We start from the raw sequence: 12,921 nt of genomic DNA on the forward strand, positions 1-12,921 counted from the left end.
TACTTCTGAGAGTAAATGTGTTTCTTGCTTCCTAAATTAAACACTGGTCACTGTGGTATTAATTTTTATGCACCTGTTAACCTGGACGAAAAGTGATACTGTAGATGCAGCTCAACTAATGTCAAGTGGTGAGGCAAAACACACTTAACTCTGCTGCTATGATGAGGAAATTCAGGAAGAACAAAGATCAGTAGCACAATAGAGCAAGAGGGCATCGGAGAGAGGGACGGGCAGGTTTGAGGACGTAAGCTGAGCTGCTGTTGTTCAATACTCTGAGACTTCTGGCTATATTTGGACGTCTCCCCTGAGATCTGGTCCGTGCCAAGATGGGCCCTTCCCCCCTCCTTTTCTAATTTTCCATCAATCCCTGACTAATAATACCAACTTTTCCACATGATGAGGAAGAATGCGTACTTTACGTGTGAGGATTTCAAACGCACGTGCCAGCGCTGCCTCTTCTGTATCTCTCTCCTGTTGTTCCTGTAGGCCGTGTGAAACGCCTCGGCCAAGTCGTGGAGAGAGAGAGCATATGGCCATCTCTGCCTCTCTCTCTTTCTCTCATCCCGACATGTGTGTCCTCCTCCGCCCAGCGGCCACCTGCAAGTCTTGAAAAAAAATTTGCTCATTAAAAAAAACTGGGTGGTTTCTAAGCGTTGCAGGGTCTTAACATAAACCACCATTGACAATTAACGGGGTAGTGATTTGAAATGGACATTTTTTTTTTGGATATGTCTGCAAAATGCTTACAAGTCCAATATTAGACTTTGCCAGGACTCTATAGTAACAATCCTATAATGGAAAATAAATTCAGATTAGCAAATATAGTATTCTCTGTGGCCAGGTTTTAGCTTGTATTATTAGGACAGCAGAGAGAGTCAGGAGCGGTAATGAGACAGAGGGAAAGATGAGGACATGAGCCAGGCCTCAAAACTGGAACCCATGAACCAACAGATTGTACTGTCCACACTAACAGATGTGATTTTTCACATCTTTTAAAGGTCTTTTTAAACCTATAAATATAGTGTGACAAACAATGTGTATTGGCCATTTAGCCAATACTATATCCACTATATTTTTGACTGTCATGTCCCACTAAATGGTGTGGATTAATTGTGCGTTTCAGAGTTTTGTGATTGGTTCAAACTCTTTGACAGAAGGCAATTTCTGTCAAAGCGCCTTAATTTTGTACATCATGATGTTTGTTTACGTGACATCCAAGAACCAATGAGATTTGACCTTAGCTGATGTTTAGAATTTTTTGGATCAATTTCATGCTATCCTTCTGTCCTTTTCGGAGCTTGATTGTTTTGTACAACATTGACTTTCACAATAAAGACAAAAGCAGCTGAAACATTCTTCAGAATAACTCCTTTTGTGTTCCACAGAAGAAAATAAGTCATACAGGTTTTAAATGACACGTGGGTGAGTAAATATTGACAGAATTTTCATTTCTAAGTGAATTCTCCATTTAAAGAACAAATATGCACTCTTTAAGTGTAAATAAGTTATAAAGATGTACTTCCGAGGGTATTACAGCTTCAGCGATTCAGTTCAACAACTCAACAAATAAATTTTTTTACATTTGGATCCCAGGATGGCTGAATTAACCAATCAGCATCCAGGACCAGAATAATGCATGGATGAATGATATTTGCTTGTACTTGTGTGTGTGTTCACTTGCATGATTTAAACATGTACGATCTCTTCTGCCTCTCAACTGTTTGTTTAATACACCTTTTTCACCATTAAAAAAGTGAGTCCAACAAGATAAATCCACCTCCAGAGCTTTAGCACTGAGAGAAACTTCTATTAGGCTACAGCATTTGAGCTATTGGTAGTAAAACCTAACCTAAATGCTGTACACACAAGTATACGGTCATAAACAAGATTAAAAAGTAAAATAGATGGCAATGCCGAAAGTATGCAGTTGCATTCTCAGAGTATGAAATTGCTATCAATATTATGTCTGGACTTCAAAGAATGGGAGTAGAAATGCCTCACAATCACGGAAGCCATCTGTTTAAGAAGAGTTATTTAAAGAGAGAGAGAGAAGATGGTCTACTCTAGAGGAAGGGAGAAGGGAGGGAGGAGGGTTAGAGAGAGAGGGAGAGTTAGAATAAATCCTTACCACATAATGATTACAGCTCACAAGTCCTGCCTCTGATATGGAGTGCAGAAGGAGCCGGGATTACAACTACAGTAATCTGAGAACCGCAACTGCACTCCACAGCCACAGACCAACACATCAACTCCAACAAAACATCAGGGGTCAGGGAAACAGAAATGAGGAACGGGATATCGCTTTACAACTACAGGAGTCAAGAAAATAACTACAAACTCCAGGGAATAAGAAGTTAAAATATCTGTTGGCTAGCACTCAACAGCTGGCTAAAACAAGAAGCTCCTCCTATCGGCCTGTGCCACCTGTGTGCCCTTCGAACTGCAAGTTTTTGGAGTAATCCATGGTGTCTTTTACTGGAATGAGGACTACACTTGAAGAACATGTTGGAAACATGTTAACAAGGTAAACGAAATTTGTTCTTTGGACTGAAAAGAACTCGGAATACACCGAAAACTCCATTTCCTATTTGTTTGTTTTGACATGGAACAGCAGAACATTCAAAATTCTATTCCATTTCTGGTCTGATTTGGACGCAGATAAGACACTGAGATTTTGACCTGTCCAATGAGAATTGAGACACATGTGGCTGCCTAACCAGTGACCATCCTGGACAAGGAGCTCTATGCGTGTCTGTACCAGGACACTTGTGGACAGCCGTCTCCTGCCTCTCATTTCTCCTCTGGCATCCACTCTTCCTCCATCTCTCCACCCCCCCCTCCCTCCATCCGTCCCCCCCTCCCCTCACGAAAGATGATGTGACCTTCTGCCAAACTGCTAGAGACCATGCCACTGTCACAGTGGGCTGTTCTGTCTACACTGAAATAGAATCAAACAAGAGCCACGAGAGAGAGAGAGAGAAAGAAGGAGGGGGGACGAGGGGAAAAAAATAAGAAGAAAAAAATCAGGACGAGTCACGAAGGAGAAAATGTGCTGTCGGGCGTCCGGGCTGGATGTGGTTTGCCAAAGCAGGTAACTGATCACCTTCACTTCTGGCAGGGATGTTGCTGGCGCACACATACACTCAGATGCACTCTAAACAGGATTTTTGAAGTTGCGCACCTGTTAATTTGTGCTTTTAGTGAACTGGCAATTCCATTTATGATTTTGTGCAGTGTGAAATGAATGCTAAGTGTGTTTGGGTTATGAATCATCCTGAAAGTGCCTTACTGTGTTCGGACAGCGCTGCGAACTGTGTCTTCACAAACCAGTGCACCCACAGGTTGGATGCTTGTTGAAATAGTAAAGTTTTCATTCATGTCAGATCGACACCAGAAAACAAACCTGTAGGTTAATGCGTGTTGTTGCTGTAGTATGTCACTCTGTGGTTCCTGACTTGCAGGTACAACAAACATCAATCACTTTTCACAGCAGAAGGAGCACGTTTCCTGTTAAAGTCGTTGTCCTGGAATGTTAAAGCGGCAGAAATTGAATTCTGTTGAGAGGTGAACTGAGAAATCTTGGATAGGGAGCAATGACAGCTTTCAGTAATTACTGTTGGGAGCAGTTATTATGGAGCACACACTGACGCATTTGGGATCCGTCCCGCTGAAGCTGTGATAATGTGCCACTTTCGTAGTGAGAAGAGGGTGCTTCATAACAACAAGGTGGATAATGGAAAGAAGTATTTGGGATGGCTAGAAAGAGACAACTGCTAGATCCAATCACAAGTAATCTTGTGCAAAATGTTCAGGGAAAGTTATTATGAAATCACAGTGGTGGGTGACAGTTTCAAAATTAGAAAGAGCCCGGCTAAATATATGCTCCAGGGCAAATGGAGAAACATCATTACAATTATAATTATAACTCTTCAGTTTTCAGTCATATCAAGATGATTTTTGGGAGAAAATGAATAATTAGTAAAACAGGAGATGATTAGTAAAAATCAACTGTTGTTTTCAAATATATGTGTGGAATATAGATAGAAATGTCATTTATTAGCATTTATGTGAAAAACTGAAAAATTTTGTAGAATGACCTGATTGCCCTTGCGTCCTTGTTCTCATTCAGAGCAGTGCTTTAAGAGTAATATATATATATTTTTTTTTTTTAGAACAGTGTTTTATCAGATATGGCCTGATATGATTTTACTTTTAATAATAAGAATGAATTTTGCCCTAACAGGAATAATGTCTATATTTAAGCTCATTCGATGATGAATGTTGTATGTTGTAGTTATAAGCAAGTAGACATGATTTAGATGTCCCTGTTAGCATATTTGCTGAGAAATGTAAGGAAGATCTGTGTAGGGTTGGCACTGCATGTGTAGTGTGTACTATGAAGGACACAGTGTACGTTGTAGGCGTGTAAGACAGTTACGTCAAGTGGCCGGCTGTTACGTCAAGACTATGAGGTGTTCTCTCTTCACTCAAGACTAAATCGCAGGCTTTGTGTCACATTCAGTATGAGCCTGTGTAGATCAGTTGAGAAATCATGTCTAATTTTTCAGTTTGTCCTTCAACCAATTAAGAAGCACTTATAGGTTACCAGATTTCTCAAGGTTGACCTGTAACCTGGAAGAGAATTTTCCCAGTAACAAGCTAAAGATACAATTGTTCACATTTTTTCACACAGATGAGACAGGTAGAGAGTTTGCAATTTGCTCTTGCCGCAACAATGCTAGAGAGGTTTTTTTTTTATTGCTAGCTGGTTGCCAGGGTGTTCTTGGTGGTTACTAGGTGGTTGTTTACTGGTGAAGGTAAAAAAAAAAAAATCTCTCCCAAGTCTCTATGATATTTTGGATCCTAGATGTGGCTCAGTTTTCTCCTTAAGGTTTGGTGTTTGTTCAGTTGTCCAGCTATTTTAACTCTTTAAAGCCTGACATTTAAAATTAATTAGTAGTCAGAATTTTTTGAACCTTTAGATAAAATATTTTTTTAAAATCCAAAAAATTCACATGTCACTGTCATTTTTTTGAGTGTCATGTTTGATAAATCTGGCTTTTATGGCTCATATAGTATGATATCAATGAGCTCTTTATAATAGTATACCAGACCACTTACATAGAATACATACTAATATCAGCTGTCACTCTATCTCCCAATAATATACCTGATGATATTAAAATGCTTAGTTTTATCATTTTATTTATTAGTTTTAGCTCTGTAGTTTTTATTGTGGGGCAAACCATATAATAATACAAGCATATTAATCTGAGAAACAAACAAATAAACATTTCTCAAAAGCATCACTTTTGAACATGATTTTTCTAAAAAATGACATATGGATCATTTCAACTGGTTTAAATCTAATAACTGTTCATCTTGAAATGACTAACAATATAAAAGAACCACAACCTGGATTTTTTTAGAATGATACTAAAAGGCATTTTATTTGCTAAAAAAGGATAAACTATCAGTCATAATACAGAAGACAACTATTAAATTTTAAAAAAAAATATTATAAACAACAGCCTTTATAGTATTAAAAATAAGAGGCCTTGGAAATCTGTGTATCATATATGATACAGTAGGCTTCATAAGGGTTAAGTATCAGCAATAGTCACAGATACACACAGATACAAAATTCAATAAAAAGATACAAAATTGTTCTTTCCAAATATGAGTGATGATGATCAGAAGAAGAGATTGGGAAAGTTGAGCCAAGTCATGGAGAGGGTGAGCGTGTGCTGGTTCTCAAATGCCTGTGTGCTCTAAGTGTGTGTGTGTGTGTGTGTGTGTGTGTGTGTGTGTGTGTCCACCCTGTTGTGTGGTGGACAAGTCAGTGCAGTGTGGAGCCAGCAAACCCTGGGATCAATGCATCTGTTCTCTGCTTACACAGAACACAACCAGCAGAGCTCGCCTTGCCTTATCTGTCAACACTCAATACTCGCAACCCAACAATAATCACATCAGATTCTGTACGCAAAACAAGACTTCATCTAAACATTGATTATACGCTTTCTTACCAAGCTGTTTAATGAAACATACAGTATGCATGTCTGAGATATGCATTAAATGCACTGACGTGATAATGTGCAGCGGCTTTCAATCAGGGTTATTAGCTAAAGCCATAAAAAACTTGCATTAAAATGGCTTTAACTGAAATAGGGAGGGAACATTTTTCATTTTAATTTAGTGTAACTATGTACTAAACTAACTAAAACTAAAATAAAAACTAAAAAACAGACATAAAAAAACTGTTTTTAATAAACCATTACTAAAATAACCCTGCTTACACACTAGCATCAAGGTGGCAACGTTTGCATGAACAAGCACCACTTTTTGTCTTCATAAACTTTGTATTTCGGATGTACGATTTGTTTTCTGTGCAGCAGGGTGTCGACCAGTGCAAATGGGTCAAACAGACATTTCTAAACAGATGCTGTCTTAATCCATACTACAGCCGAACATGCACCACATATCCACACCAAACACACACGATATATTCCTCACATTAGATGTGCACAAAAAAGTGTTTATGTAATACAAACATGCAAGTCACACACACAAAGCCGGTAGTGCTACACCACAGGTGAAAAAACACAGTTCAGTGGGACTAAAACATATCAATGTGAGGAATTAGATTACATTCATTATGTTGTCTGAGATCACCCAGTGCCACAGAACGACGTTCAATCTTTGCACAGAGACACATGGAGTAAATGAATTACAGCGGAGCAGCAGTGCTGTTCTTGCTGGCAGTTTAATGAATAGACGTGGTTTTATGAAGAAGACGACGCTGAAAGCCATAATGACAGTGCAGTAAATTCAGTGATCGTTTGAAGTATGACTGTTCACCCAAAATTAAAGGCCTGTCCTCATTTACTCACTCTCATTTAGTTTTAAACTTTCTTTTGTGTAACTCAACAGGAGATGTTTTACAGAATGTTCACGCTGCTCTTGAGTCTACAGGACTATATTCCACATATTCCACAATAGCTTTGTGTGAAGAACCAACCAAAACTTTCCATATGAAATAATGGTGTTTTCAAAGTGTGGACAAAAAGTCATACAGGTTTGGAACGACATGAGGGTGAGTAAATGGTAATGTTTTATTTTTAGGTGAGCCGTTACTTTAAGACTGTTCTGTTGTCCAGTATTTTAGATGAGTGACTGGCACTGCTCACACAGCTTGATGAGATCTATCTCCCAGAAACAACATCCAGCGCATCATTACACCATACAGGACAATGCATCGTCAGCAAGTTGTGACATTACACGTTGCCCAGAGCTGATCAGTGTAATGAAATGTGTGAATGACTTTAAACTGACTCCATCAGTGAGGAGAACCTGATAACAACAACACACACTGAACAGATAGATAGATAGATAGATAGATAGATAGATAGATAGATAGATAGATAGATAGATAGATAGATAGATAGATAGATAGATAGATAGATAGATAGATAGATAGATAGATAGATAGATAGATAGATAGATAGATAGAAGGGACATGTTTATCATATTTTGAGAACTGAAATGAAAGTGATTGTAATATCTTTTTTTATATGAACAAGAGTTAAAGGGTAGAGAGGTTAGTGATGCATATGAGTTCAACCTAACAATTTTACAAGACAAGCGTGACACAGCCACTGTGGGACTGATGAAAGAGCAGAACTTGCAGGATTGCTCCAAGGTCATGTAGGGGAAATTGTACATTTTGTAAGCAACAAGCTCCCATGGCCACATAATCTGTCAGTCAGTGTAATTCCTTTGAGAAACGGGCAGGAAATGAACATTTCTCTTTTGACTGCAGGTGGAAATGTGAATACGCACGTGTCTCTCTCTCTCACACACACAAAGCTTAGTTAGTGGGGAACCTCCGTTGGCACGCTCAGGTGTTACTGTCAACAAAACACGTGTTTGTATTTGTATTCAGAATGCAATCCAAGTGCACCTTGATCACTATAATGTCCTCTGGCAAAGAAGAAATTAAAACGCTGTAGGATGCAAATAAAGCTACAGCAAACACCAAAGCATGTCTCTGCTAGCCTGCACTGCAGCATAAGACTCTTAATAGTAATATTACATCTCTAATATAAAATATTTTTCATTTTTACAAATGCATGCCTTTGCAAATGTATTTTTTAATTTTTAAGTGGTTTGTTTATTGTTCATACTTGGACAGACCCTAAGACAGACATGAATTTTGTAGCTTGTTGAGAATAGGTGTGCTATTACTTTTTAAAGTGATCAAACTTACGATATTCACCTGAAAAAAATAAAAATAAAATCTAGACTTAAAGATACTTAATTAATTTAGTGTTACCATATGAAACATTATTAGGTGAAAAATGTTTTGTAAGCAGTCATCTACCAACCATTTTGAACACCTTGGCAACGTCACATCAATGCCCTGGTTACCACCGACATGTATATTTTGACTTTGATGATTATTATGATAACGAAACTCAGGAAGTTCAAGCAATTCAACAATGCTGCTTTTTTTAAACTTTTTATTTATTTAATAATTAATTAATTTTGATTACTTACTAAGTACTTAAAGTGATATTTTAAGAAATTTCTGTCATCATTTTCTCACTGTCTTGTTGTTCCAAACCTGTGTGTGTTTCTTTCTTCTGAATATATTTTTAAGATATTTTGGAGAATGTTTTTGTCTATACGATGAAAGTCAGTTTTTTTTTTTTTATTCATTAGCATACACTATTTTTAATAGTTTTAGTATTCATTTTATTTTTAGCAACAATCTCAACACTAGTCAATACCATTGGATCCCAACGACTTTCACTTTACGGCCAAAACAGAAAAAAAACAGACACAATTTTTTTTCTTGTTCCATATAAGAAAGTCCCACAGGGTTGCATTTCCCAAATGCAACTAAGTTCTGTCATTACCAATACAGTTCATTGAAACTTGTGACGATAGTTGGCTATCAGTGCTTTTGGGAAATGCACCTTTCGTTTGTAGTGACATGAGTGTGAGTAAATCATTGCAGATGTTTCGCTTTTAGGCAAGCTACCACATTACGTATAGTCGTATAGAAGTATTTTTGTAAAATCAAGTATTTTTCACACTACAGATGTGACTAACACAGCTGCATCCCTTCCCTGTGCGGAAGGTCACTGAAAGTTACTATGTTTTCAACACATGTCAATCCACAAGCCAGATTACAAAACAAAGTGGTATGTTTATACGCAGATTACTCCGTGTGAGTGGGTTGGTGGCAGTGCAAGTTGGAAAAAAGTGAGTGTTGTGCATGAGTGGAGGGAAGCAGATACTCTGCTGTTAAAGCAGTGTAGTGACATCTGGATAAGGGTAAATTCCGTCTTATAATCAACAACCAATGTTCCCTCTAATTTTTTTTTTCTTGCTGAGCAAAACTTTTCTCTATTGGGCGGACATTTCGGCCATCTGTGCAAAAACATTATTTATACCAGACATGTACAGCGCGCACAAAAAAAAGTGTGTAACTTTTAACTTTAATGTGCTATTTGTATTTAATTTGACCCGTGACTAAATGATGTACATTTTAGATTACCTGAGAAAACTTTATACTATATTATATATATATATATATATATATATATATATATATATATATATATATATATATATATACAGTATAATACACTGCCATTCAAAAGTTTGGGGATCAATAATGTTTATTAAATAAGTTTCTTATGCTCATCAAGGGTGTATCTATTTGATAAAAATATTGAATATTATTTCACAAAATAATATTGTGAAATATTATTGCAATTTAAAAAATAAAAGTTTTCTATTTTAATATACTTTAAAATATAATTTATTCCTATGAAGCAAAGCAATTTTCAGAATCATTTCTCCAGTCTTCGGTGTCACATGATCCTTCACAAATCATTCTAATATGCTGATTTATAATCAATGTTGGAAACAGTTGTGCTGCATAATATTTTTTTGGGACTTGTGGTATTTTTTCGGGATTCTTTGATAAATAAAAAGTTAAAAAGGACAGTGTTTATTCAAAATAGAAATTTTGTATTACAATATACACTACTAAAATGTTTGTGGTCAATATTTTTTTTTTTTTCTTTTTTTAAAGAAATTAATACTTTTATTCAGCAAGAATGTGTTAAATGGATAAAAAGTGATAATAAAGACATATTTTTAGAAAAGATTACTATTTTGAATAAATGCTGTTCTTTTTAACTTTTTTATTAATCTAAGAATCAAAGAAAAAAGTTAAACGTTCAAAAAAAAAAAAAAGTAAAAATATTAAGCAGCACAACATATTCATCACTGATAATAAATTAGCAGATTAGAATGATTTCTGAAGGATAATATGACACTGAAGGCTGGAGTAATGATGCTGAAAATTCAGCTTTGCTCCACGGGAATAAATGATATTTTAAAGTATATTAAAACAGGAAAACCAATATTAGAAATTGCAATAATGTTTCACAATATTACTGTTTTTTTCTTCTGTATTTTCGATAAAACAAATACATCCTTGATGAGCAGAGACCCCATTAAAAAACAAGGTCAATTATTTATTAGGTTAATAATATAGGCCTAACATAATATAATATCAAAACAAACTGAAGCATTTAAACTGATAGAATAGAATAGAATAGAATAGAATAGAATAGAATAGAATAGAATAGAATAGAATAGAAACTGAAGCATTTAAACTGAGATCTGTAAGTTAAATATAAAAAAAAAAAAAAAACGTGAACGTCAATTCTTCTATAGCTATCTAAACATCCCTATGATGTACAGTTTGCACACTAAACCTGTGTGACTGTAAATGTCTCTGAGTTTTGTTACCGTTCTGTGCCCATCATCCGCTGTTTCCAGCACTTAATCAAGCCACTCTTCTTTAATACATGATGACGTTTTATTTCACATGTCATTGCGTTTGCGTCGGCTCTCGAGTTGAGCTATTTCGTAGGCTACGCAACCATTAAAATATTCGGTTTCAACAGCGACTCATTTGGCGCACATCATTCCCTTTCTATGAAACTGTAAACCGCATTCACCGGTTCTAACTCTTAACGTGATATCAACTCTACAGCGGTTTACCCGAGCATTGCAATTCATTCGCTTTCGCAAATATCTTTCCCAACTCATTTATGCGTGTGCGCGGGCACATTATTTCTTCTGCGCGGCAGCGGTGGAAGAAGTGCGCGGCCGCGCGCGCGCGCTATCATGATCCCGCACACCAGCCACAACCTCAGCTTAAGGCCGTCTTATCATGATCCCGCACTCCAAATAGCCCCCCCCCACACACATATATACATATCTATCCATACATGAAAACCCAGTGGGTGCTTTTGCTGTGCACCATAACCCAACATGCACTGGAGTTTAGCGTTGACAGTGATGCCATATAAGATATATGGAGTCTACAGCTACATGTGTCAAGTAAAATGTATCATTGCCCCTGCAACACATGTTCAATTCCAACGTAATCTGCTGTCTTTCAGATGTTATTACAGTTAAACAGCCTGGAAAAAAATCCTCACTCTCACGCAAAAACATAAAAAAAAATTAAAATAAAAAAATCGGCTTGTTGTGCTAAGAAGGTTGAGAGTGAGAAATGTGTTCTGGGGGCAGCGGGGGGGGGGGGGGGGGGTATCTTGATGGATGGACTCTTTGCATCCTTCTAGGGCTCTGCGTTAATAGAGATCTTTACAGAATGTCCCAGGTGCTGGTCCAGGACCAGATCCATGTCAAAATTAATGCTGATGAGAGAGAAGCCGTGTGAAGAAGGTTATTACCTTTGTTTCCTATATTGAGAGTTTAGGATAAAACATATGTATAAGGGGCAAGTGTTAATACAGAGACCTTGTTTTTTTTAAAGTTTTTTTAATATTCAAGATGACAACTTGATGTACTTTGATATATTAAACATATGTGATGAGGTAATTTAATTTAATTTAATTTAACAACGAATCATACTATTGGAAATATGCCTAATGTTTGAGTTACTGCTATATTTGAATATAAAATTATCAGCCAATATTAAAAAACAGCCAATAATTAATGTGCATCTCGTCAGTAAACCCGGTTCTCTAATCAGTGGTAACTAATGGAATTTACCGCTGATTAGAGAACTGGGTTTACTGACGAGATGTGCATTAATTATCGGCCGATATTTATCATGCACCCCTAATTTTAAATATATATACAGGCATCGTGTGCACATTTGAACCTTGACCTCTTACACCTTTTTGTAGGGATGCACCAATTTATCGGCCAATAATTGGTATCAGCCGATAAAAATAATTATTTGCACTGTTAGCCATCGGCTGATTGTTTTAAAACAGCTGATGATCAGGGCCAATTATTTCCTGTCAATCAAAAGGCAGCGAAAAAACATGTCAGACAGACATGCGTGAAAAAAACGCTTCTTGTGTTGAATTTAGGGGTGCCAGGTTAAAGCAATAATAATGCATTAACACAGCACCATTAACACGGGTTCTATTTGACCCTATGTACCACCCATAGCTCAAGTCAGGGTTGCCAGGTTCGAGATTTTCCCTTCACAAAACATTATTTGTAATGAAACTCCAATCCGATTACTTCAAAGAGCTTTGTGGTTTGGTCTGGTTTGGTTTGGTTTGGTTTGGTTCGGTCTGGAAAGGACATGTGGCCAAGTATGGTGTCCCATACTCATAATTTGAGAACTATAAAAATCTATGCATAATAATTAGAAAATGTTGTTCAGATGGAGTGTAGCATGTTAGACTGCTGGACACGTCTGTGTACCCATGTTTGAATGAACCAATGATTTATTATTTATTAGTGAATATCATGAATGTAATTAAAGGGAAATTGATAGCCTCTGTGTTTTTAGACATAAATGCCAAACTAAATGCTTAAGGTCGCTATTATGTCAGTGAATTTAAGTTAGTC

The 12,921-nt window shown here is 36.8% G+C and overlaps 1 protein-coding gene across 1 annotated transcript in view; it reads left to right on the forward strand.

Moving 5' to 3' along the window:
• Window positions 1-2,134: 2,134 nt before the first annotated feature.
• The window catches only part of LOC109059977 (glutamate receptor ionotropic, NMDA 2C-like), a 58,861-nt gene continuing 48,074 nt past the window's right edge, over window positions 2,135-12,921 (forward strand). The window contains exon 1 of the mRNA XM_042729803.1: window positions 2,135-3,091. The gene's annotated coding sequence lies outside the window, so the exon portion shown is untranslated. The remainder of the gene's footprint in view (window positions 3,092-12,921) is intronic.

This window comes from Cyprinus carpio, chromosome A3, assembly GCF_018340385.1.
Source record: "Cyprinus carpio isolate SPL01 chromosome A3, ASM1834038v1, whole genome shotgun sequence".
Taxonomy (NCBI): Eukaryota; Metazoa; Chordata; class Actinopteri; order Cypriniformes; family Cyprinidae; genus Cyprinus; species Cyprinus carpio.